Raw genomic sequence first — 26,914 nt, forward strand, 5'->3', positions numbered from 1 at the left:
ATAGAGCATGAAGACAAGATTAGAGAAAAAAGAATGAAAAGGAACCAACAAAGCCTCGAAGAATTATGGGACTTTGTGAAAAGAGCAAACCTACGTTTGATTGGTGTACCTGAAATTTATGGGGAGAATAGAACCCAGCTGGAAAACACTCTTCAGGATATTATCCAGGAGAACTTTCCCAACAAAGCAAGACAGGCCAACATTCAAATTAAGGAAATACAGAGTACACCACAAAGATACTCTTTGAGAAGAGCAACCCCAAGACTCATAATCATCAGAAGTTGAAATGAAGGAAAAAATATTAAGGGCAGCCAGAGAGAAAGGTCGGGTTACCCACAAAGGGAAGCCCATCAGACTAACAGTGGATCTTTCTGCAGAAATCCTGCAAGCCAGAAAAGAGTGGGGGCCAATATTCAACATTCTTAAATAAAAGAATTTTCTACCCAGAATTTCATATCCAGCCAAACTAAGCTTCATAGCTGAAGGAGAAATAAATTCCTTTACAGAGAAACAAATGCTGAGAGATTTTGTCACCACTAGGCCTGCCTTACAAGAGTTCCTGAAGGAAGCACTAAATACGGAAAGGAAAAACTTGTACCAGCCACTGCAAAAACATACCAACTTGTAAAGACCATCGACACTATGAAGAAACTGCATCAACTAACAGGCAAAATAAACAGCTAGCATCATAATCACAGGATCAAATTCACAGATAACAACATTATCCTTAAATATAAATGGGCTAAATGCCCCATTTGAAAGACACAGACTGGCAGATTGTATAAAGAGTCAAGACCCATCAGTATGCTGTATTCAGGAGACCTATCTCACGTGGAAAGACACACATAGGCTCAACATAAAGGGTTGAAGATTTACCAAGCAAATGGAAAAAAATAAAACAACAGAGGTTGCAATCCTATTCTCTGATAAAACAGACTTTAAACCAAGAAAAGATCAGAAAAGACAAACGAGGACATTACATAATGGTAAAGAGATCAATGTAACAAAAGGAGCTAACTATCTTAAATATATGTGCACCCAATAAAAGAGCACCAAGATTCATAAAGCAAGTTCTTAGAGACTTACAAAGAGGCTTAGACTCACACACAATAATAGTGGGAGACTTTAAAACCCCACTGTCAATTTTAGACCATCAATGGGACAGAAAAATGGATGTCTGGGACTTGAACTCAGCTCTGGACCAAGTGGACCTAATAGACATCTACAGAACTCTCCACCACAAGTCAACAGAATATACATTCTTCCCAGCACCACATCGCACTTATTCTAAAATTAACGACATAATTGGAAGTAAAACACTCCTCAGCAAATGCAAAAGAACACAAATCATAACAAACAGTCTCTCAGACCACAGTGCAATCAAATTAGAATTTAGGATTAAGAAACTCACTCAAAACTGCACAACTACATGGAACCTGAACAACGTGCTCCTGAATGACTACTGGGTAAATCATGAAATTAAGGCAGAAATAAATAAGTTATTTGAAACCAATGAGAACAAAGACACAAGATACCAGAATCTCTGGGACACAACTAAAGCAGTGTTTAGAGGGAAATTTATAGCACTAAATCCCCACAGGAGAAAGCAGGAAAGATCTAAAATCAACACACTAGCATCAAAATTAAAAGAACTAGAGAAGGAATAGCAAACAAATTCAAAAGCTAGCAGAAGACAAGAAATAACTAAGATCAGAGCAGAATCGAAGGAGATAGAGACACAAAAAAACTTTCAAAAAATCAATGAATACAGGAGCTGGTTTTTTGAAAAGATTAACAAAATAGATAGACTGCTAGCCAGACTAATAAAGAAGAAAAGAGAGAAGAATCAAATTGACACAATTAAAAAAACGATAAAAGGGGTATCACCAATAAACCCACAGAAATACAAACTACCATCAGAGAATACTACAAATACCACTTTGCAAATAAACTAGAAAACCTAGAAGAAATGGATAAATTACTGGACTCATATACCCTCCCAAGACTAAACCAGGAAGAAGTTGAATCCCTGAATAGACCAATAACAAGTTCTGAAATCGAGGCAGTAATTCATGGCCTACCAATAAAAAAAAAAAAGCCCAGGACCAGACAGATTCACAGCCAAATTCTACCAGAGGTACAAAGAGGAGCTGGTACCATTCCTTCTGAAACTATTCCAAATAATAGAAAAAGGGAGACTCCTCCTTTACTCATTTTATGAGGCCAGCATCATCCTGATACAAAAACCTGGCAGAGACACAACAAAAATAGAAAATTTCAGGTCAATATCCTTTATGAACATCCATGCAAAAATCCTCAATAAAATACTTGCAAACCGAATCCAGTAGCACATAAAAAGTTTATCCACCACGATCAAGTAGGCTTCATCACTGGGATGCAAGGCTGGTTCAACATGTGCAAATCAATAAACATAATCCATCACATAAACAGAACCAATGACAAAAAGCACATGATTATCTCAATAGATGCAGAAAAGGCCTTTGATAAAATTCAATATTCTTTCATTCTAAAAACTCTCAATAAACTAGTTATTGATGGAATATATCTCAAAATAATAGAAGCTATTTATGACAAACCCACAGCCAATATCATACTGAATGTGCAAAACCTGGAAGCATTCCTATTGAAAACAGGCACAAGACAAGGATGCCCTCTCTCAACACTTCTATTCAACATTGTATTGGAAGTTCCAGCCAAGTCAATCAGGCAAGAGAAAGAAAGGGTATTCAAATAGGAAGAGAAGAAGTCAAATTGTCTCTGTTTGCAGATGAAGTGATTGTATATATAGAAAACCCCATTGTCTCAGCCCAAAATGTCCTTAAGCTGATAAGCAACTTCAGTAAAGTCTCAGGATACAGAATCAATGAGCAAAAGTCACAAGCTTTCCTATAAACCAATAATAGAGAGCCAAATTATGAGTGAAATCTGATTCACAACTGCTACAAAGAAAATAAAATACCTAGGAATACAACTTACAGGGAATGTGAAGGACCTCTTCAAAGAGAACTACAAACCACTGCTCAAGGAAATAAAAGAGGATACAAACAAATGGAAAAACATTCCATGCTCATGGATAGGAAGAATCAATATTGTGAAAATGGCCATTCTGCCAAAAGTAATTTATAGATTCAATGCTATCCCCGTCAAGCTACCAATGACTTTCTTCACAGAATTAGAAAAAACTACCTTAATTTCATATGGAACCATAAAAGAGCCCATATAACCAAGACAATTCTAAGCAAAAATAACAAAGCTGGAAGCATCATGCTACCTGACTTCAAATTATACAACAAGGCTACAGTAACCAAAACAGCATGGCAATTGTACCAAAACAGATGTATAGACCATTGGAAAACAATAGAGACCTCAGAATAATGCCACAAATCTACAACCATCTGATCTTTGACAAACATGATGAAAACAAGCAATGAGGAAAGTATTCCCTATTTAATAAATGGTGTTGGGAAAACTGGCTAGCCATATGAAGAAAACTGAAACTGGACCCCTTCCTTACACCTTATACAAAAATTAACTCGAGATGGATTAAAGACTTAAATGTAAGACCTAAAACCATAAAAACCCTAGAAGAAAACCTAGCCAATATCATTCAAGACATAGGCATGGGAAAAGACTTCATGACTAAAACTCCAAAACCAATGGCAACAAAAGCCAAACTTGACAAATAGGGCCTAATTAAACTAAAGAGCTTCTGCACAGCAAAAGAAACTATCATGAGAGTGAACAGGAAACCTACAGATGGGAGAACTTTTTCTCAATCTACCCATCTGACAAAGGGCTAATATCCAGAATCCACAAGGAACTTAAACAAATTTACCAGAAAAAAACAAACAACCCCATCCAAAAGTAGGTGAAGGATATGAACAGACACTTCTCAAAAGAAGACATTTATGTGGCTAACAAACATATGAAGCAAAAACTCATCATCACTCGTCATTAGAGAAATTCACACCAAAACCATAATGAGATACCATCTCACACCAGGTAGAATGGCAATCATGAAGAAGCCAGGAAACAACAGATGCTGGAGAGGATGTGGAGAAATAAGAACGCTTTTACACTGTTGGTGGGAGAGTAAATTAGTTCAACCATTGTGGAAGACAGTGTGGCAATTCCTCAAGGATTTAGAACCAGAAATACCATTTGACCCAATAATCCCATTACTAGGTATGTACCCAAAGGATTATAAATCATTCTACTACAAAGACACACGCACACATATGTTTACTGCGGCACTCTTCACAATAGCAAAGACTTGGAACCAACCCAAATGCCCATCAATGATAGACTGGATAAAGAAAACATGGCACATATACACCACAGAATACTATGCAGCCACAAAAAAGAATAACTTCATGTCCTTTGCAGAGCCACGTATGAAGCTGGAAACCATCATTCTCAGCAAACTAACACAGGAACAGAAAACCAAACACCGCATGTTCTCACTCATAAGTGGGAGTTGAACAATGAGAACACATGGACACAAGGAGGGTAACATCACACAGCGGGGCCTGTCTGGGGGTGAGGGGATAGGGGAGGGATAGCATTAGGAGAAATACCTAATGTAGGTGATGAGTTGATGGGTGCAGCAAATCACCATGGCATATGTATACCTATGTAACAAACCTGCACGTTCTGCATATGTATACCAAAACTTAAAGTATAATGATAATAAAAAAAGAAAGCTTCAATTGCCTAGTATGTAACTGAATCCAGTAACTAATGAATAAATAAATAAAAATGATGTGTCCATGCAATGAAATATTATTCAGTTAAAAGAAGAAATTAAGTCCTGAACATGTTACATTATAAAAAATTATGGTAAGTTAAAAAAGCCAGACATGAAAGACAATATATTATAGTGTTATTTGTATAAAACATCCAGAATAGGCAAACCCATAGAAAAAGAAAGTAGATTAGGGGTTGCCAGGAGATGGGGATAAGGGAGAAATTACAAGGCAAGGAGTTCCTTTTGGAATGGTGGAAATGTCCTATAATTAGACAGTGGTGATGATTATACAGCATTGCAAATATCCTATAAGCCAATTAATTGTACACTTTCTAATAGTTAAAATAATGAAGTTTGTATTATGCAAATTTTATGTTAATAAAAATTTGTTTTTAAAAATTAAAGGATGTGACATCAAATATCTGGTACCTAGGTCACAAATATCCTCTTCTATGACCATGGGAGATATCACTAACATCTACCAACAGCCTATCCTTCTAAGTCTGAGAGTGCTTCAGAGGGTTTTCAACACAATTCTCCAAGTAGCTCAAAAAATCAATTCAAGAATCTGTATTGCTACTTAGTTATTATCCTTGGTGTTGTTTATCTCTAGAATTTCTTTCAACCATACAATATCCTTATAGCATGAAGTCATATTGGGATTTCAAGGCCCATATAACTATGCAGTAAATATTTAACTACAATCACTATTATATCAACCAAGACAATACAAGGTAGTGGAGGAACTCCTCAATTATAGAATTTCCAGTGTACCATAAAATGTTCAGGGCTATGCTAGAAATTAGTAGGCCAAAGACCTGAGAACCTGGGACAGGGAGTTGGGGAGGGTAGGTGCAAGTCCAGAGGCTGGAGAGCCTGGAATTCTAATGTCCAAGGACAATAGAAGAAGGCTGACCTAGTTTTTTGGTTTTTAATTGTTTGTTTTGTGTGTGTGTGTGTGTGTTGGGGGTGGAGAGAGAGAGAGAGAGAGAGAGAGAGAGAGAGAGAGATATTAGTCTTTCCTCAGTCTTTTTATTGGATCTAGGTCCCCAGACAATTGGATAATGCGGACCCACACTAAGGGTGGATCTTCCCCATTCATTCCACCAACTCACATGCCCATCTCCTCTGGAAACACCTTCACAGCCACACCTAGAAATAATGCTTTACCAGATATCTAGGTAGCCCTTAATCCAGTCAAGTGGACACCCAAAATTAACTGTTACTCTAGCACATTTTTCTGCCATCTACACACATTTTTCTGTTACCTGTGTTTTTTCATCTATTATGTTATTTGCTTGTATCCTCAGTGTGTTTAAGAGACAATGCGTGAAATAACCACAGAACAATATAAACTGAAAATTATTGTAAAGACAAAGTACTTCAAAAAGACTTCTTGAGATTTCACAAAGGAAGGACATTAGCATTTAGAAGATGTTCTGTGATCATCATAGCTGAATCATGGTGCTTTGTATTATTGCATCCTTCATTTACCTTCTAATTGAATCATTAAGCGAAAGTCAGAGTCACCCAGTGCTGCTATGGAATCCAAGTGTTCTCATTTACCCATTTTTGTATGGAAAACCATTGAATTGCATGACATTTAGGTGAATTCAGATAAAGCCTTTATTGTTAAAGACAACAATGGGTGCAAATATTTAAGTGCGTAAACAAGGTGGGATCTGATGCATAAAAGCTAAGAAGACAGTGTTACCGTTCAAAAATATTTTCATGATAACTTAGGGACATTATACAGCTCTGGAAAGCAAGACCACTTGGCTAAGAAGAATAAAGGCTATTCTTCCTCTCACAGTTTGTCTCCTGTGTGTTAGAAGTTAAGATCATTTTTAATCTATCAAAATAGCACTCACAATATTTGTGTGAAATCTGTATTTCTCAGAAGAAAATATTTTAATTTCTTTCATGTTGAGCACATACAACGTATGCACCAGTGTTTCTGGCTACTGGGGCTACTACTATAAATGCTATTAAGATATTAACTAACTTCAAGGAATTTAACAGGTGTGTGTGTTTGTGATGGGATGTGGTAGTGCAGTATGCTCATAACTAACCATAGGGCAAAGCATAAAGTTTCATGTTATTTTATCTCCAGGTTGATTGTGCCAGCTACTTAGTCCAAGGAAAACTTTTTTCCTCTTAAAAACAAATAGTATGCAGAGTTTGCCACAACTTATGATAATATATCTAAATAAAATCCCCTTCTTTGTTAATGCAAAATAGCCAACTTGAAATGGACTTTTCTTTTTGTGGTAGAGACAAAAGTGAGTAGTCTGCACTAGTGAATGTAGCTTGGTAGTAGGCGATGGTTGCTGATTTTCCTCCTGAAGGTTCATAGCCTTGTTACCATCACTAATGCAAACAAACCTGTGACTCATTAAATGCCAGTGTCTGCCTCTTAAAACTTTATCATGTCTCATCTTCCTTAAGCTCTTTATAACTCATATTCTAAACTTATTACATTTTGCCTATTACAACATTGTTCATTAATCTGAGTTGCTTCTTCAGTTTTTTCCACTAAAAATTTTGTTTGCATTGGTTTAGATTATAAACAGTACAGAAATGCAGCTGGTCTGACAAATGATGAATTCTTCAGGCACTGAAATAGGATTTCATACACTTGGCTAGATAGGGTGAGTTAATTTTTCTTTTTTATTTTTATACAATGAGACTGAGAGAAAGGAATCAACCCTTCTCCTCAAATCTTTTTCAGTAACCCTGGGACTTCTGTAATATTGGATCATACTGATAAACCTAATTTCTGACAAATTCTTCCTCATCCAATTCATGGTGAGCAAAAATAAATATTGAAGCAGAAATATTTATTTATAGTAACTTTCAAATGACTTCCTGTGCTGGTCTCTAAAATCATTGGCCAAGGGAAAGCTGTAGGATGATGTTATGTTATAGAGGTGATAAATTGACTTTACTATCTTTAACCTGGGGCTTCTATTTTTCTTTCCTGTCCTTTCTACCAAGCTAAATTTTAATGGCTTTCAGGGCCACTCAATTTCTAGCTTTACAGGGAGCTACTCCTGATTATTTTACTCCTCATCCAAAGTAATGCAATTTAAAGCTTGCTTTGACTCTTGAGGCAGATAGATCTGGACTGAAACCTTGGCTTTATCTGTCTCCAACTATGTAAACTTGGCAAGCTGATTAACATCTATGTTATCAGTTTCCTCACATGAACAATGAGAATTGTTTCAACATATTTCTCATAAAGCTGTTAAGAGACTTACATGTAAAGGACATAGGACTGTGTATAGTACATTTTAAATACTCTCCGGTTACTATATTCATCATCATCATCATTATACCACAATGCTTAACTCTACCTATATCACATCCACCACACTCTGGACCTTTCTGCTATTATTTAATTATTCATACATTTGTGCTACATGTCTTAAGCTACTTTTTAGCATCCTTTAAGTCAGGAAATAAATTATTATATGTGTTTGTTACAGGGAGGGTATAAGTGATTGGACAATAAATTGGATCAGGAATCTGGTCACTATGAAAAGAAGTCTCAGTGAAACTACAAGTTATTCTATAATGAGAGAGAGAGGAAGGGAAGGGGAAAACATGAAGGAAGGAAGGAAAAGAGGGAGGATGGAGGGAGAGAGGAAGAAAGCACAGGCACATATACTTACATATATACAACGAAAAGAAGTGCTGACACACACTTTGCATTTATTTTCCTTGGCAAAACAGATTGTTTCATGACTACTGAGCTGGAGATGTCAGAATATGTGAGCACATTGTGCCATCTGAATAAATAAATAAATAAATAAAATCTAGTATACACGTCGCAGAAGTAGACAGGAAAAGCAAACTTGAAATTCGCATTGTGTCAAGGTTACTATTGCAGGCATCAGGGTAGTTATAACTTTTTCTTTGTCTCAGACCAAGATAGTCAGAACATTAACATTTCCATTATCTCAGCCCTAGTCACAATAATTAATAATTTGTGACTGTAGAAAGGGATTTTACTGTGTTTATACATCTAATGAATTTATGCTATCTAATAGGTCATATGTATAAATATAATGGTGTGATAAGATTACCAGTTTGTTAATTAAGTCATTACCAATGAAATCCTGAGTGTAGAGAGAGTGGTGTGTGTGTGTGTGTGTGTGTGTGTGTGTGTGTGTGTGTTTGAGAGTCAGTACTGAAACCAACACTGAACTTTACCATGATATCAATACATGAAAAATTCATATTTTGTGTTCTAATTTTCTTTCTCTTAAAATAAGCAGTCTCTAGGAGAAAAAAACTCTAAGGAGGCTCAGATTAAATTGCTCATATATTTTCCTTTCGATTTTGTGCCTGTATTGAAAGAACTCATTTCTTCAGTGGGATGACAGTCTGTTTTTTCAGCCCATAAGGCACTGCAATTTTTCAGGGGAAAAATTACGTCTTGATCTTAGAGACCACTGCTGGGGATTTTTCTTTGTATCTCTCACATCTTTTTCTGAAGGACTTTTTAAGATGTCATAATTATTATCTGATTAGGCAGTACTTGCTCTTTAGCCCAAAGGAAAGCTATTCACTATTCCATCATGCAACTGAGAGCCTTTACTGTGAACTTCTCACTGTTTTAGGAGCTGAGATACATCAAGGAACAAAGAAGATAAAGATCCCAGTATTAATTGAGCTTATATTCTAGCAGGAGGGGGCGGAGACACACAGGAAACAATAAACATGATAAATAAACTATAGTGTATAGTAGAGTTAATAAACGTTATGGAAAAAGAAAAGTAGAACAAGTTGGAATGAGTTGTAACTTTAAAGGGATAGTCAGAGAAGGGCCTCTTTTAGAAGCTTAAAGTGGAGCTCAGACATGAAGAACAGCAGAGGGTGAGTCATGTGGGTATCTGAGCAAGAACATTCTTTGCCAAGGGGTGGGGGTGGGGAATCCGAGTAAAGGCATAAAAACAAAGCATATCTAGTATATTTATAAAACAGCAAAGAAGATGCTGTTTCTGGAACAGATTTTAAAAGAGGTGAATTAATAGAAAATGTGGACAGAAGGGTAAGTTTGGTTCTATGTAACTTTTGTAGGCATTTTAGTGACTTTGACAATGTATCTATGCCAGGTCCATGTTGATTACATTTCTCAATTTTAATGGTGAACTCTATCCCAAGCTAAGAATGAGTCTGAGTATAAATGGGTAATCAACTGGATGGCTAAATAGAGAGGGGGGAATTTTTAGAAGAAAAAAACAGTTTTATTTTTTCTTCTGCATTGTTGATTCACCTTTTTTCCTCTCTTGTGGACTGTGCTTCAGGGAGATTTTTTTTTTAGTGGATTAGGTGGATTCAGATTCTATCACAAGAGAATGAAAGCATGCTGTTTTCTGCTAATGTTTGCTTAGAGGAAAAGAGGTCTTAGAAAAGTTACCAAAGAGGATTTCTGTTGTTTCTAAATGATTTCCATCACAACTAACTAAACAGCCTCATATGCATTTGAGACAAATGAAGGGAGAAAGCATAATTTTGCCATCATAGTAAATCCTATCACAACCTTCAGAATAAAGGTAGATAAAGGATCCTGGATTTTTATCTTAGCAGATATTCCTAGCTCCATGCCAACCTTAATAGGAAACTGCTGCATAGATTAATTTTATACCAATCTAACCTCTATAAGAGGTAATCATGTTGTTTCTGTCTTAGGTTAGTGTTATAAGGATTGAGATAATGTCTGCTGCAAGACTAGCATGAGCTATTCAAGATGCCTAGCAAGTAATAGCTGCTTACCAATGACAAGGGAGGCTATTATTTTGTTGCTACTTTCCCTTAGAAGGCATATCCAGATTCTACCTTCCAAACCTTTTTACTCTGTCTTTTCTGTTTCGCAGCTCCTCATTCTGAACACCAGCATCATGCATCCTTTGCTCTGTTCTAGGCACAACAATCAAAAGTGCTAATTCCCAAACTGGACCTGACTTCAGCCAGAGTAAGAACAATACTGATCCTCACCTACCCACTCCCACCATAGTCCCACTAATGAAGCCCTTATTTTACTTCGTAGATAGTTATTTGAACAACTATTAAATCAATTTGGTACATTTAGACAACCATGCTAGAGGATGCAACTTAAACACTAGGGTATCTCCCTTAATGTCCATGTTTGTATCCTAATACATCGGTATTCTTCTAATTTACTTGAACAGAATATAAAAATTGCAGCAAATATGTATTTCTTCATTTTTATTCAGCAGTCACTTCATGATCATTTACCAGGAGCTAGATATTATCCTAGTGTGGACATATATGAATGTACAAGTTAGACAAAGTCCCTGCTTTGTGAAGTTTCTTTCAGGGACTGAAATAAAGGTAATAACTAAGTAAACTAACAATCATCATTGATAGGTGCCATAAAAAAATATGTTAGTAACTTCACAGATGCTGGCTGGAGGTGGGAGATGATGGAATGGGCTCCTTAGATGGAGTGCTAAGGAGATCTCCTCATGCGTGCCCATTTCTTTGATTTGAAGAACTTAGCAGATCCAACCACAAAAAAAAAAAAAAAAACCAAGGTAAGAGTTTTTCAGAAAAAGGGAAGAGTAAGTAGAAGGCTTAAGATGGAAGACTCTTGTATACTTGAGAAAGAAATAGAATGTCAGCGTGGATGTCTTGGCAAGGAGCTACTTCACAAAAGAGATAAAGGAAGAGAGGAAGGCAGAGCTTAGATCATGGAGCACACAGTGATATAATGTTTCACATGAGACACATTATACAAATATCAAGAAGAAATTAAAATAGAAAAGATCCAGTAGTCACACTCCTTGTTACCCCCAGGAGTTGAAAACATGTTTACACAAAGATCTGAACAAGGATGTTTATATTGCAGCAGCTTCATTCATAATTGCAGAAACTTGAATACAACCAAGATATCTCTCAGTAGGTGAATAGATAGATAAAGTGTGGTAAATCTAGACAAGGAAATATTATTTAGTACTAAAAAGAAAAGAACTATCAAGCCATGAAAAGACATGAGGTAAACTTAAACGTATATTTAAGTGAAAAGAAGTCAATCTGAAAAGGCTGCATACCGTATGATTCCAACTATATGACATTCTGGAAAAGACAAATTTGCAGAGACAGGAAAAAGATTAGCACTTGTCAGGGGTTAATGGGGAGAGAAGCACGAATAAGCAGAGCATAGAATATTTAAACACAATGAATCTATTCTATATGATACCATAATAGCAGTTACATGTCACTAAATATTTGTCCAAACCCATGGAGAATACAGCAACAAGAATGAACACTAATGTAAACCATGAAATTTGGATAAATTATGTGTCAATGTAGGTTCATTAAGTGCAACAAATGTACTATATTTGGCCTTCTGTATCCATGGGTTCCACATCTGTGAATTCAACCAACCATAGATAGAAAATGTATATTTTAAATTGTATGTGTGTGCTGATCGTGTGAAGACTTTTTGCTTTGTCATTATTCTCTAAACAATATAGCATAATGACAATTTACGTAGGATTCACATTATATTAGATATTATAAATAATCCAGAGATGATTTAAAGTATACATGAGCATATGCATAGGTTATATGCAAATATTATGCCATTTTGTATTAGGGACTTGATCATCTTTGGGTTTGGGTTTCCAAAGGAGGTCTTGGAACCACTTTTCCACAGATACAGAGGGATGACTGTACACTGGTTGGGGATGCTGATGATGGGAGAAAATGTGCATGTGTGGGGCCAGGGGGTATTAGAGAAATCTCTAAATGTTCCTCTCAATTTTACTATGAATCTAAAGCTGCTGTAAAAAAATTAAGTATTTAATATAAAAATGAAAAATAAATAAAAAACAAAAGAAAGAAGCCATTATGCCATGAGACTAATAGCATTTCAATGTATATTCTCCCAGTATCTGTCTCTGAATATTTTTGTATTTCTCACTTCTCTGTTTCAAATTGTCTCTGTTTGCCACTTTCCTCGTACGTACTTTGATGATCATAGGTTCTTCAATTTTCCTCCTTCTCATTCTAATGGTTCTATGCCTCTACATTTTGGATGTTGCTGAGACACAGAACTTCGTAACTCTCTTTCAGGATCCCTGAATTTAAAGCCCTAAATACAGAGTACTAGCCATGTGCCAGGCCTGAGCTAAGTTGCTTGGGTTATAAAAATGTATCAGACACCACCACTGCTCTCAGAAGCCTGACATCTGGTTATCTATCTCTTTGTTTCGAGCCTATTACTTTCCTTAGACTCTGTGCCAATTCTGGCATGAGTCCATGGCCTGATTTAAGCCAAGGTATATGCTTAGATCATATTTGCTTTATCAGTTCATTCAAGCTTTTAATATTATTGCCAGGATTTTGAGGGCGGGAACTCTAGACACACAGATTGCATCCTCTCATGTTATTCAAATAAAATATTAATATACTTGTAATAAAATGTAGGTTGATTTAATCTCTCACTTATTTTAACAGTTAATTTTGGACTTTATACTAAGAGTATTTATTCTTCTTAGAAATAGTTATTTTAGGACCAGAGAAGTAGAATTCAATGAGAAAAGATTGGAGGATCTTTCTCATATCAGGTTTAAAATTTTAGAACTACATACCCTGCTTTCCACGTATGGACAATTTTCATCTTACAGAAAGGGTATACATTTCAACTTTCATTTATTTTGAAGGTTGTTCTCAGCCTCTGTCTATCCTCACTTTCAGCATTATAAGACCCTCAAGTAATAAAAAGTGAAATGACAGGATCGTAAATTCTGAGATGTAGAAAGTCTTTTAAAGGTCGTATTGCCCTACATATTATGGAAGGGGTGAATAACTTCTATACCATATAAATTCAACAGTCGACTGAGTATTGGCAAAGAATTTGTGATCAGGTTTTACTCATAACTTGTGCTAGAAGTGAGGCCTTAGACAAATCGCTTCTCTGAAGTACTGTTAAATTATTCTGAAGTGTGGTTCTTATCCCTATCTTGCCCATATACCACAATTACTATGACAATTAACTTTGTTGTAAAATTTCTGGATAATGCAATCTAACATAAAAAAAATGAACAAACCGACTACGTAATTTGTAGTTAGTTATTTCAGCTATAAAAGGGTAGCACTCCCTCAATCTTAAAAATAATTAAAAAAAATGTTTCTTAAGAGTCAGATTGCAAGATCTATATATAATTGGGCAAACAATAATGTAGTTTTTGTTTCTATAGATGTATGTATTCTGGACATTTTATATAAATGGATCATACAATATGTGGTCTTTGGGACTGGCTTATTTCACTTCACATCTTGTTTTCATGACTTAGCTTGGTTTAGCATGTGTCAGTACTTCATTTCTTTTTTATTGTCAAATAATATTACCATGTTATATTTATTAATATATTAGCTGATGAGCATTTGGGGTTGTTTCTACTTTCTGGATCTTATGAATAATGCTGCTATGAATATCCAGGTATACAGCTTGCATGAGCATATGTTTTCACTTATCTTGCATGTATACTTATGAGTGTTTTCATTTATCTTGGGCATATACCTAGGCATTGCTGGGACATATATAAATTTACGTTTAATATTTGAAGACTTGCCAGACTGTTTCCTAAAACACCTGCAGCATTTTACATTCTCACCAGCAAAGTACGAAAAGCTTCCAATTTCTCTACATCCTCACCAACAATCAGTTTTTTATTTTAAATGCTATAGTTACAAAGAAAAGTTTTAGAATGAATTAATGCTGTGATTTTAATCACAAAGATTAGTTTTGCAATAAAAATCCCTGATAATTATGATTATATGTGTGTGTTTGTATTTCAACTGAGAATTGAAGGTTGAGAACTTGGATTGAGACTATATTTGAAAGGTAAATTTCTTTCCATGGATATTATGAAGCCAAAGAATATGAATGTTTTAATTTTAGATATATAAAATTATTTTTCCAATATATTGTCTCAATTTGTAGTTCAACTAAGTCTTCCCAGACCCTTTTCTCTCCTCAGTAACATGAAAGAATACTTGTAAAAGTTGTGACTGGCTTTACTACTTAATTAGAGGTTCACCATTTAATACAGTGGCACATATTGAACAAGAAAATGTTTGTACTTTTTTTTAAAAAAAAGAAGAAAGTTAAAATTGTCAAATAGAATAAAGGCTTTTATTAAATTTAATAGGGGAAGAAGAGAAATTTTATTTCTCTTCTGTTGTAGATTCATAGATTAATCAGTGAAGAGAAATTTACTACCTGCTTTTATCTTTATTTCTGCACTTTGTTACCTATCTCCAACTGACACATTGCTCCAAGAATACTTTACGTGGATTGAATAGCTCTGCTGAGACATTTGTGTTTCCATAATGTAAGTGGATTTAAGGGTTATGCAATTATCCAAGAAACAGAGGAACAGTGATGGTAAATATAAAAATGCACACCTGGGGAATAAGAATAACCCAGTGTGGGCCTCCCTCTAATGTCTCTGGTTGTGGAACCTCAGCAAGTCTCTTCTCCTTCCATGTACTCAGTTTTTTCAGCTTTGATGAGAGAGGAGGGGTCTGCATAAATTCCTCCTGTTATTACTATGAATCTCACGCTGAGGAAAAGATTTTAGATACTATTAGACCTCTCAGCCATAAAGATCTGACTTGAGAATTCACTCTAGCTTTATTGCCACCAACTTCCAACATCAACATCTTTTAAATACAAATGAAATGGAGGAAAACACTGCATTTGACAGCATCGTTTTTCTTCTTAGGACTAGCTCCTTTAAAGATTTCCACTACAAAGCAGATTTTAATCCTGCCAATCCCTCAAGTGGCATTTTCTCAATATTTTATATGTTGAGGGAAAAAAACAGCACTTTAACAGCCATAGCACTGAAGATGATGGAGTTATGATTCAAACTCTTGGCTGTCTGACTTTGGTCCCTTGTAAAATTTTAGTGTATAGCAGAACAATTAAAATCCCATTCCACCAGTCTGCATTCTGCCTCAGAAATCAATCCAAACATTTCAGAACTTACATTTATTCATGTTAAGACTCTATCTTCCCCAGATATAAAAATGTATCCAAGTTGATGATTTGACAGATTTAGGGACAGAATAGTTATATCTAGCCACATTAGATGGATAGCAAAATTAGCTGAGACATTTCTATTCCATGTTGCTAAGGAGAATGAGTCAGCCTCAGTGGAGGAATCAGACTGTGAAGGATGTGTTTTCTCAGTCAGAGCAGGAAATGAAAACTTACAGAAGATTTTCTACTCATTCAGAGTATTCCCTCAGCTCTTACCTTCTGCTTTGTATTACAAGTGAGAAATAAGTATGTTTAATTATTACAAAATAATATTATAATGTGGGCTAGTTAACTTGTGGTAGTTTCTAACTCTTGTATCTTATTTATATTTCTAAGTATTGCAACTAGAGGGAAAATGGGATAACGTAAATGAAGGGCCTATAATTTATTTAACAAATCAAAATCTCTTTCAATCCTTCTTTTGCCAAAATCTTTATCTCTCTCTTTTATGCCTCACCATTGTTTTGGCAATCTCTGGATTATCTTTTCCTGCAAACATTGCAATCAATTACATTTTAAATCCACTGTCTATGTTATTTGCGATACATACTCTGGAGAATTACAGTCTGTCTTAAAACGGGTATTGATGGGAAATGAACCTGCTTTGTTCTTTGCCTTTGCCTTTTAAATTCTAGTTTTTAAACTTTATCCTTTCAATTCTATTCTGCCATTTAAATATTTTAAGCTTTGTCAATAAAGCAGCTTTATGAAAAGAGTTTCTAGAATCATGGGAACATGGAAAGTGCTTTGGGAGTTTTTATTCCACCATTCCCAGAGATCTTTTACGTATTTGACATTGTGTTATTATGTGTCATTAACTCAAATGGATGTAACAATGTTGCAAATAGAAATACCATGTGAACTCTTTCGGTTTTTTAAAATTCTTACAAGCAGGTCATGATTAACAAATTTAGAGAAAATGACAAAATGTAACCTCCCACATTTGTTGCTAAAATATGAAAAATTACATGAATGCAAAATGATCAGTTGACATAAGAAAGGCAGGTAGTAAATACACAAAAGTGAAAATACTCACCTTTGTTAAGTGACAATAATGTGTATAAATGTATATTTGAGATCAAATTATGCATATAAAGGTATATCAAGGAGCTGGTTTTTACACTAACACATTATTAAAAATTACAATTGTTGAAGCCATTGCTACCAAAACACAGTAAAATTGGAGCATGCCTATACTTTTTGCGTTGTAAGGTGGTATAGGCTTTTTGAAAAAACAAGGCAATATGTACCAATATTTCTAATTACTTCAAAATTTGTCACCAAGGGATTTATCCAACAATTATAGCAAAACAGAAGCAGAAAACTTTATGTGCAGAAATGTTCACTAGTATATAATTTAAAATTATGAAAAATTGAATTACATAACACTGAAATATATGCATTAATACAAATGTCACTACATATCTGTTAAATTATAGTTACTATAAATATTTTTAAAATCCTGAAGAAAAGCCTTTTATAATGCTATGCAAAATCATAATTTTATGTTTGTATAATAGTTGCAATTTTATGTTTTTGTGTGCATATGTATATTTTTACATCTTATTTTTCTTTTCAGAAGAATGAGAATATTACCTCCTTCATAATCTTTTTCAAGGATTAAATGTGACAATGCAAATAAAGTGCTCAGTTCAGTGTCCATCTCCTAGTAATCCTTCTATGGATGCCGTCTATTATTTCTATTTGTTGTAAACTGACATGAGCCAATTTGAACCTCACTACCATGTGTTATTTTTGGAGATGGGGCAGACAGCCTCTAAAATGGTTTTTAGCGACCTCACCTTTTGATATCCACGTCCTTGTGTAATCCTCTTCTCCTGAGTGTGGGTTGTGCCTAGTGACTCATTTGTAACAAATAAAATTCTATAACAATGATGAAATATCTCTTTTGAGATTATGTTAAAAAGGACTATGATTTTCTCTTGCTTGTCCTTTCCTGTTCTTTCTCATTCTCTTCCTCTCACCTTCATGGATCTAGATATGTCACTGTGAGACTCCCTATGCAGAGGCCCATGTGGCAAGAAACTGATGTGTCCTTCCAACAACCAGGCCTGAGACCTCACAAGACCCAACTGAGTAAGCCTGGAAGTGGATCCTCCACTCATCAAGCCTTGAGATGATTTCAATCAACACCTTGATTGTAAACTTGGGAGACACTGTGATTCAAATTCAGATGTCACACCTGAATTCTTCAACTATAGAAACAATGAGATAAAAAAAAAAAAACACTTGTATTAAGCTACGGAGCTTTGGAATAATTTTCTAGGAAGCAATAGATAGCTAATAGATTTCATTGGTTTTATAGAATTATGGTTTGAGGATTCTTAGACACTATCCCCATGTAAGGTAACATGTTTAAATGGAATAAAGTTTCAACTTAGATCTTGCCTAAAAACTTTCAATAGCAAGAAGACACAAACACACATACATATACACACACACATATGCACTCATACACAATAACTATATGGCCTTGTTGTTTAAATTTGATGAAATTTTAGATCTTAAACTCATGAGAACTCCACCAAAAACTTTGTGTGAAAGTAGTCTGGAGGCAGATGCAACAATTTATAACAGACATCTCAGCTAATTTTATGGTCAAATTAGGTAATATCAATTCTCCAGTGCATTGCTGTGCATAGAACATCCTGAGGTGATCAAAATATATTATGGTATATCTTGTCTATCCAACACTGTAGCCACTAGGTACATGTGGCCTTTCAGTACTTGAAATGTAGCTAGTGTGATAGATATTAAATTGTATGTAGTTAATCTTAGTGAATTTACATTTAAATTGCTTCATGTGGCTAGCTTCTATCAAATTGGACTGCACAGCTCTAGTAGGTGGTGGGACAAAAGAACCACATCTGACTTCTAGACTAAGAACACCAAGGGGGAAACTGGCTGCTAAAACTAACTAGATTTTTACATTCTTAATAATGTCAGAGTACAGAGTACAATATTTCTAACAAATCCACAAATGTTAATATCATTTATTTCATCAATGAAAAAATATCTATCATCACTTCTTGTAATTAGCACAGTCTAGTGAAAATTATATAACCACATTAAAGCACTTGTAGAACAATATCCCTGGAGAGTATATTGTTGATTGGCAAGGTTCCAAAATTAACTTCCCTAGATAGAGGAAAGAACTAAGACATGCAGGCATTGTACACTACTTATACTGAAGTTGCTTAAAGCACATTGCAGATAATACAATGAGCGTAATTAGTATTATTATTTACAATTTTATTTCATGTAGAAGTAGAGAATTGATAATTACACAACAAAACCCTGGGCGTTTGCAGTGAGAAGCATGGGAGACCTGATTTAATCACACATGAAATAATAGTGGCAATAACTTCTTCAGAGAATAAAATCATTTTGTAGAGATAATTCTGTTTAGATATGATCCTCCTGCTAAAAGACAGCCTCTATTATCTCTCCAAGCTGCTGAGCCACAGAGGAGGTGGTCCAGATAGCTGTGACACGCATTCTTAAAGAAGAGCAGACTCTCCTCATCTTATGATTTATCGAATGTGCACAGTAGCTAGTAAGGACCACACTAGACAAGTCAATACACCCAGTGAAGATCTGGATTGATCTACTATATGCTGAGAGACAGATTTCTTTTAATTAATGCAGATGCTGCAGTGCCATTTCAATGTAAAATGATGTGAGAATTTGAAGATTAGTGGGAACATAAAATTGTGATGAATTAGAAAAAAAAAAAAGATGCTGGTGACATCAGGTCTGTGCTATTTTCCTTTGTGATATCTGCACAATGGTCTTAGTTTTTACCTGGAGGGGAAGCACTAGATATTAATATGAAAACTTACTAAACCTTATATTTAAAATATGAGATCTTTCTCTATACTTACACATGCACACGCATATGCACACATGCTTACATTACGATTATTGCATATGTATACGTGCCTACATATAACGTTATATGCACACATATGTTTATATACATATATAGCATCATTACATATGGTTTTATAATATATATTTGCATGTATTCTAATTTTATATGGGGGCTTAGTTTCTCATTGTTTCAGTGACTTCATTTTACATTGGTCTTAATTATCTCTTTTGGTATTGGTAAATATATATTTAATCTGCTGCCTACAAAAGGCAGCAACATTATACATATTTTTCTGGGGTTCCTCTTCTGTAAGTTGAGTGTAATAATGCCTACTTCATAAGGTTATTATTAGGATTATATATAATCCTATTATATATATAATAAATAATAATCCTATTTTATATATATAATAAAATATATATATATTAGGATATATATATAAATTGTTTGGCACAAAACAGTTGCTTTGTGAGGAATATCCATATCATCATTTATTTCAGTAAAGTAAACAACATATAACGTGTGCAATAAACACATTGAATTTCCACTATGAATACTTTGTGTTAAAAACACACATTAGTTTATTGTTTATCATAACTGTGATGTCCAATTATAATTTATTAACAATCTCAACTTATTTTGATGATAGACTACTGAGAAATGTTATGGTATAATTTATTAAAGATGATCACCTTCAACTCTTACTAGTAAAATTTTAAATAATGACTTAAACATCTTAACCTAAATTTATTTTATTAGGAGGTAGTTAAGTAAAAATATTCAACATTCATATAAAAAGGAAATTATTTACATACAGATAAATGACTTTTTTCTGGTGTTACACTAAGGAATATGGGTACATTTAAAATAATTTTCAGCATTTTCTTGGGACAGATCTCCCAGACAGAGCAGGCAGAACACCATTTCTGCTGCCTCACAGCCCTCAAAGTTGTTACTCCCCGGCTCTGGAAGGTGCTCAGTGACTAGAGACTGGTGCGGACCCCCAGCACAGTGTAGCCACCCCCATGAAAACGTGGTAAGACTATTTCCCATGTGGGTTCACTTCTTACTGGGTGGGTCATCCTGGCCTGAGACTCCAGCACAACTACCCTGCCCCTGCCTGAACACCTCAGTCAGAGGCAGTTCTGAATTTCTGTTAGAAGGAACTTCAGAGACAAACCACAGCCCCTCTGCCTTTGCAACTGCAGGGCTACTTCCCTGACCAGCCTCAGCCTGGGGAAGGAACAAAAGGCCTGGTCATTACTCTAGCACCTCCAGCACACAGCAGCCATTATACAAAAAGAAGCCCAGTCTCCCTTCCCTGTGAGCTCCTATACCCCACTCATCACCAGGCAGGGCCCCCAAGATCAAGACAGCACAAGAGCCACCCCACCCCAAGCTGAGCATACCCACAGGTAGTGGCTCTGTGTTTCCCTTGGGAGGGGCTTCCAGAGGCAACTGACAGGCCCTCTAATACTGCAATGGCAGGGGTTTTGCCCCTGTAGGCTTTGGTCTGATGAAGAAACAAAGAACCTGAGGGCTTCATTTGTGCCTCCAGCACATCACAGCCACCACAGGGAGAGGAGCCTAGTGTCTCCTCCCTGGGAGCACTCAACACCCCACCTCTCATCCCACTGTCTTCAGCAGGTAGAGCCCTCAGCTAGAGCCAGCAGCTCAGTCATCCAGCCCCTGGCTGAACATTCCTGGTAACACTGGCTTCACGTTTCTCTGAGGTAGAGCTCCCAGAGACAACTGAAAATACGTCTATCCACTGCCACTGGATAGTATAGAGTATAGTAGTACTATCCTTGTTGTCCTCAGACTGGAGAAGGAGCAAAGCCCCTTGAGTGATTTAACCACACCTCCAGCAAGCTGCAGTTCCCCTAAGAAGGAGAGGCCAGTCTGTCTCCCTGATGACCTCCCTACTTGACCTCCCTGACCTCCCTACTTAGGGGCAAGATCCCCTAACTTGGGCCCACAGCACAACTGCCCCACCCCAGGCTGATCACACTGATTGATAGTGGTTCTACATCTCTCTTAGGGAACCCTCAAGAGACAACTGAAAAAATCTCTCTCACAACCATCATCAAGATCCCATTCCCTGCTGCCTCCAAGCTGGGGAGAGAACATAAAGCTTGAGCTCGCCTCAGACCAGTGGTATACAGCTCAGGACAGCCAAGGTGAGATCTGCAACCAACACTCAAGTGGAAGAGGAGCACACACTTTCAGACCACTGAGGGGGTGCATGACTGCAATCGTGAGCAAAATACAGATGAGCATGTGGCTGAAGAAGAGTCTACCTACCGGCCATTATATTTAAGCACCATCTACTGCATAACAGTGTAACATCAACAGCAAAAATACTTTGTTAATATACCCCCTGGGGAACTAAGGACAATAATTTAACTACAAATAAAGACCCTACCTAAAGCCTTAGCCCTCTGAAAATATCCAGAAAAAAAAGTCTACTGACTGTACTCAAATTACACTGCAGTTAAAGGAACATCAACCCACACAGATAACAAAGAAACAACATGAGAACTCTGGCAACTCAAAAAAGCCAGAGTGTCTTTTTTCCTCCAAATGACTACATTAATTCCCCAGTAAGGGATCTTAACTTGGCCGAAATGGCTAATATTACAGAAATAGATTTCAGAATATGGACAGGAAGGAAGATCATTGAGATTCAGGAGAAAGTCAAAACCCAATCCAAGAAATATAAAGATTACAATAAAATGATACAGGAGCTGATACACAAAATGGTCATTATAAGAAGAATGAAACCTGATGGAGCTGAAAAATGCACTATAAGTGTTTCATAATGCAATTGCAAGTATTAACAGCATAATAGACCAAGATGAAAGAATATCAGAGCTTAAGGACTGGTTCTTTGAAATAACTCATTCAATCAAAAGTAAAGAGAAAAGAATAAAAGATGAATAAACAAGACCTCTAAGAAATATAGGATTATATAAAGAAACCAAATCTATGACTCATTGGCATCCCTGAAAGAGCTAGGGAAAAAGCAATCAACTTGGAAAACATATTTCAGGTTATCACCCACAAAATCTTCCTCAACCTCACTAGAGAGGACAAAATTCAAATCCAGGAAATTCGGAGAACTCATACAAGATACTACAAAAGACCATCCCCGAGACACATAATCATCAGATTCCCCAAGGTCAAATGTAAGAAAAAAATGTTAAAGGAAACTAGAAAGAAAGGACAGGTCACCTACAAAGAGGACCCCATCAGGCTAACAGCAGACCTTTCAGCAGAAACTCTACAAGCCAGAGGAGATGGGGGCCTATATTCAGCTTTCTGAAAGGAAGACATTCCAACCAAGAATTTTGTATCCAGCCAAACTAAGCTTTGTAAGTGAATGAGAAACAGAATCCGTTTTAGAGAAGCAAGTGCCAAGGGAATTTTTTACCACCATACTTGCCTAACAAGAGGTCCTAAAAGGAGCACTACATATGGAAAGAAAAGACTGTTACCAGCCACTACAAAAACACACTTAAGTACATAGACCACTGACACTACAAAGCAACCGCACAAACAAGTTTGCATAAATAATAGCTAACAACACAATAACATGATCAACTCCACAATATAAATATTAACTTTGAATATAAATGGGCTAAACGTCCCCCATTTAAAAGGCACAGAGGGGCAAGCTTGATAAAGAAGCAAGATATAGTTAATGCTGTCTTCAAGAGGTCTGTCTCACATGCAGTGACACCCATAGGATCACAATAAAGGGATAGAGAAAAATCTACCAAGCAAATGGAAACTAGAAATTACCAGGGTTTGCTATTCTAATTTCAGACAAAACAGACTTTAAAGCAACAAACATTTTAAAAAAAGGAAATTACATAATGCTATAGGGTTCAATTCAACAAGAAGACATAACTATCCTAAATACATATGCACTCAACACAAGAGCATTCAGATTCATAAAGCAAGTTCTTACAGACCTCTGAAGAGACTTAGATTTCCACACAATAATAGTAGGAAACTATAACACCCAAATGACCATATTAGACAGATTATCAAATTAACAGGGATTAACAAAAAAATTAACAGAGATATTCAGAACTTGAATTTGATGCTTTACCAAGTAGATCTACTAGACATCTACAGAGTTCTTTACCCCAAAACAACAGGATATACATTCTTCTCATCACAACATGGCACATACCGTAAAATTGATCAGATAATCAGACATTTAAAAAACCCTTAGCAAATTCAGAAAAACTGAAATCATACCAACACACTGTTAGACCACAGCACAATAAAAATAGAAATCAATACTAAGAAAATATCTCAAAATCATACAACTACATGAAAATTAAACAATCTCCCACTAAATGACTTTTGGGTAAATAATGAAATTAAGGTAGAAACCAAGAAATACTATGAAACTAATAAGAACAAAAATTCAACATATATTTAGGATGTAGCCCAGGCAGTGTTAAGAGGGAAGTTCATAGCACTAAGCACCAACACCAAAAAGTTATAACAATCTCAAATTAACAACCTAACATCACAACTAGAGGATCTAGATAAAAAAGAAAAAAAAATACCAGAAGAAATAACCAAAATCAGAGCTGAATTGAAGAAAAATGAGATGCAAGAAAGCATACAAAAGAGTAATAATTTAGGAATTTCTCCATGAAAAAATTAATAAGAGACAGCTAGCTAGACAAATAAAATACAAAAGGGAGAAGAGCCAAATAAATAGTCAGAATTAACAAAGGGGACATTGCCACTGAATTATAGAAATACAAAAAAAAAAAAAAAAAACTCAGAGACTACCATGAACACCTTTATGCACAAAAACTAGAAAAGCTAGAAGAAATGGATGAATTCCTGAACACATACAACATCCCAAGATTGAACCAGGAAGAAACTGAATCCTTGAACAGACTAATAACGAGTTCTGAAATGGAATCAGTAATGAAAACCTACCACTACCAGCAACAAAAAGCCAGGCAGATTCATAGCTGAATTTTACTAGATGCATAAAGAAGAGCTGGTATCATTCCCACTGAAACTTTCCCAAACATTGAGGAGAAGGGTCTCATCCCTAACTCATTCTACATGGCCAGCAACATTTTGGAACCCAAACCTGATAGAGACATAACAACAACAACAACAAAAACCTTCAGGCCAATATCCTGGAAGAACATAGATGCAAAAATCTTCGACAAAATATTAGCAAACCCAATCCAGCATCACATCCAAAAGCTCATCCACCACAATCAAATAGGCTTTATTCCTAGAATGTAAGGTTGGAATATATACAATATGCACAAATCAATAAATGTGACTCATCACATGTATATTTCAATAGCTGCAGAAAAGGTTTTCAATAAAATTCAATATTAATAGGGAGAAGAAGCAAACAAATTCTAGGCAGAAAACGGTGGATCCTTGGCAAAACCCCACCTTCAAGCCAGAAAGCCTGAAACCATAGCACAAAGTCAGAACTTATATCTCTGCTTCTCCACTAGAATCCTGCCTTTTCGTAAATCACGCATGGCCACACCTTACCCCATCTTGTGCCTATAAAAACCCCGCGTTCAGCTGGTAGATAAGACTTAGTGCCATTTCAAAGCAGTTAATATGATAATATTAACCAGACGGTCAACCATTGTATAACATTTCGTGGAAACAATTTCTGCTATCTTCAATCTGAATTTAAGAAAATAAGGGCTACCAAATCGTAGAAGGTTGAAATTTGTGATTAGCGCAACAGAGAGTTATGCTATAATTAGCAGTCACACAGACACATGTAAATATCCCTCTCCCTGAAACTGATCTTCCAAGCATTGAATATTCATCATGCTTTCCCAAGCTACTCATATTATGTTTTACAATAGCACTGCAGAAAATTTTGTTGTAGAATGTGTAGAACACATTAACAGAACATGCACCTAGGAGTAACTATCAGTCCTACAGACCAAGGTTACCAGTATATGCTGTGGTGCTATGTACCATACATAATCTTATCAAATCCAAAGGTTAGGGTATGGAAAAGCTAAAGTAATTCCTTGGTTGAACATAACATAGTTTTCTGTCTTTTTTTTTCGAAATAGAAATTTAAGAACCTTTTTTCCACAAGAACATATTTTTTCTTATGTTCTTCTTAGAGTATTTTCTGGTCTTCTTAGAGTATTTACCAGTAATATTAGGAAACAATTTATAAGCTGTGATGCATAAGTGTAGTGTCTTTCATGATTAGTGCCTTAGTGCCATTAATTGAAGAAACAATAATCTTCCAGAAAAAGTTTTCATGGTTAGTACTGTTTTACTTCCTTCTTCCCTTTCTACTTTTCTTCCTTCCTTGTTGTTGTTTTGTCCCTGTTTTTCTTCCACGCACACATGCGCATGTGCACAAACACACACAATACACAGCAAATTGGAAGCTTTCATGTTTGTTTTATTGGGACTCTTATCAGGCTTTGAATTTAGCTCAGACTGGATGCAAATCTTAGACCTGACAATCAGCTTTGTGACTCTGGTTGCATTACATAGTTTTATAACAAATTACACAAACGAAGATGTTTTAGACAATGCTCATTTATTATCCCACATTGTCCATAGATCAGAAGTCTGGGCATAGTAGAGTTATCTGCTCAAGGTCTCACAAAACTAAAATAAAGGTGTCAATCAGGGCTACTCATCTGAAATTCAGGTTCCCTTTTAAGCTCATGAGGTTTTTAGAAAAATTCATTTCCTTGAAGCTATGGAATTTATGGAGGCTGTTTCTGCAGGGCCAGCAAGGGAGAGTTACTCCGACCACCAGACTTTGTTTGAAAAGCTTACTTAGCTAGATAAGCGTAACTAGGTAATTTCATTTTTGATTAGCTCTAATTAGAGACCTTAATTCCATTTGCAAAATTCGATTTTGCCATGTAACATAATCACAAAAGTGATACTCCCTCATATTCAAAGATCTCACTGACACTCAAAGAAAGGGTGTGATATACAGATGTGGATCATTCAGAGTAATGTATTTATTCTGCTTGACACTATGAGCAAACTGCATAATATTTGTTTGCTTTTTAGACTCCTAACTAGCATGCTCTGAAAAATTACTGAGAAGAGTGAAAGATTAAATACTATAATCAATATAAGCCAGTCTATATTGCTGTAGTAGACA

General features: G+C 35.8%; 2 long non-coding RNA genes across 2 annotated transcripts in view; one reads left to right on the plus strand and one right to left on the minus strand.

The window, feature by feature from the left end:
- LOC129525348 (uncharacterized) overlaps positions 1–10,782 on the plus strand; it is a 30,682-nt gene extending 19,900 nt beyond the window's left edge. The window contains exon 3 of the long non-coding RNA XR_008669591.1: positions 10,651–10,782. This is a non-coding gene — a long non-coding RNA (uncharacterized lncRNA). The remainder of the gene's footprint in view (positions 1–10,650) is intronic.
- Positions 1–26,914, minus strand: part of LOC134759332 (uncharacterized) — a 384,303-nt gene that overhangs the window by 42,401 nt on the left and 314,988 nt on the right. The window lies entirely within an intron of this gene.

The sequence above is a fragment of the Gorilla gorilla genome, chromosome 9 (assembly GCF_029281585.2).
Source record: "Gorilla gorilla gorilla isolate KB3781 chromosome 9, NHGRI_mGorGor1-v2.1_pri, whole genome shotgun sequence".
Taxonomy (NCBI): domain Eukaryota; kingdom Metazoa; phylum Chordata; class Mammalia; order Primates; family Hominidae; genus Gorilla; species Gorilla gorilla.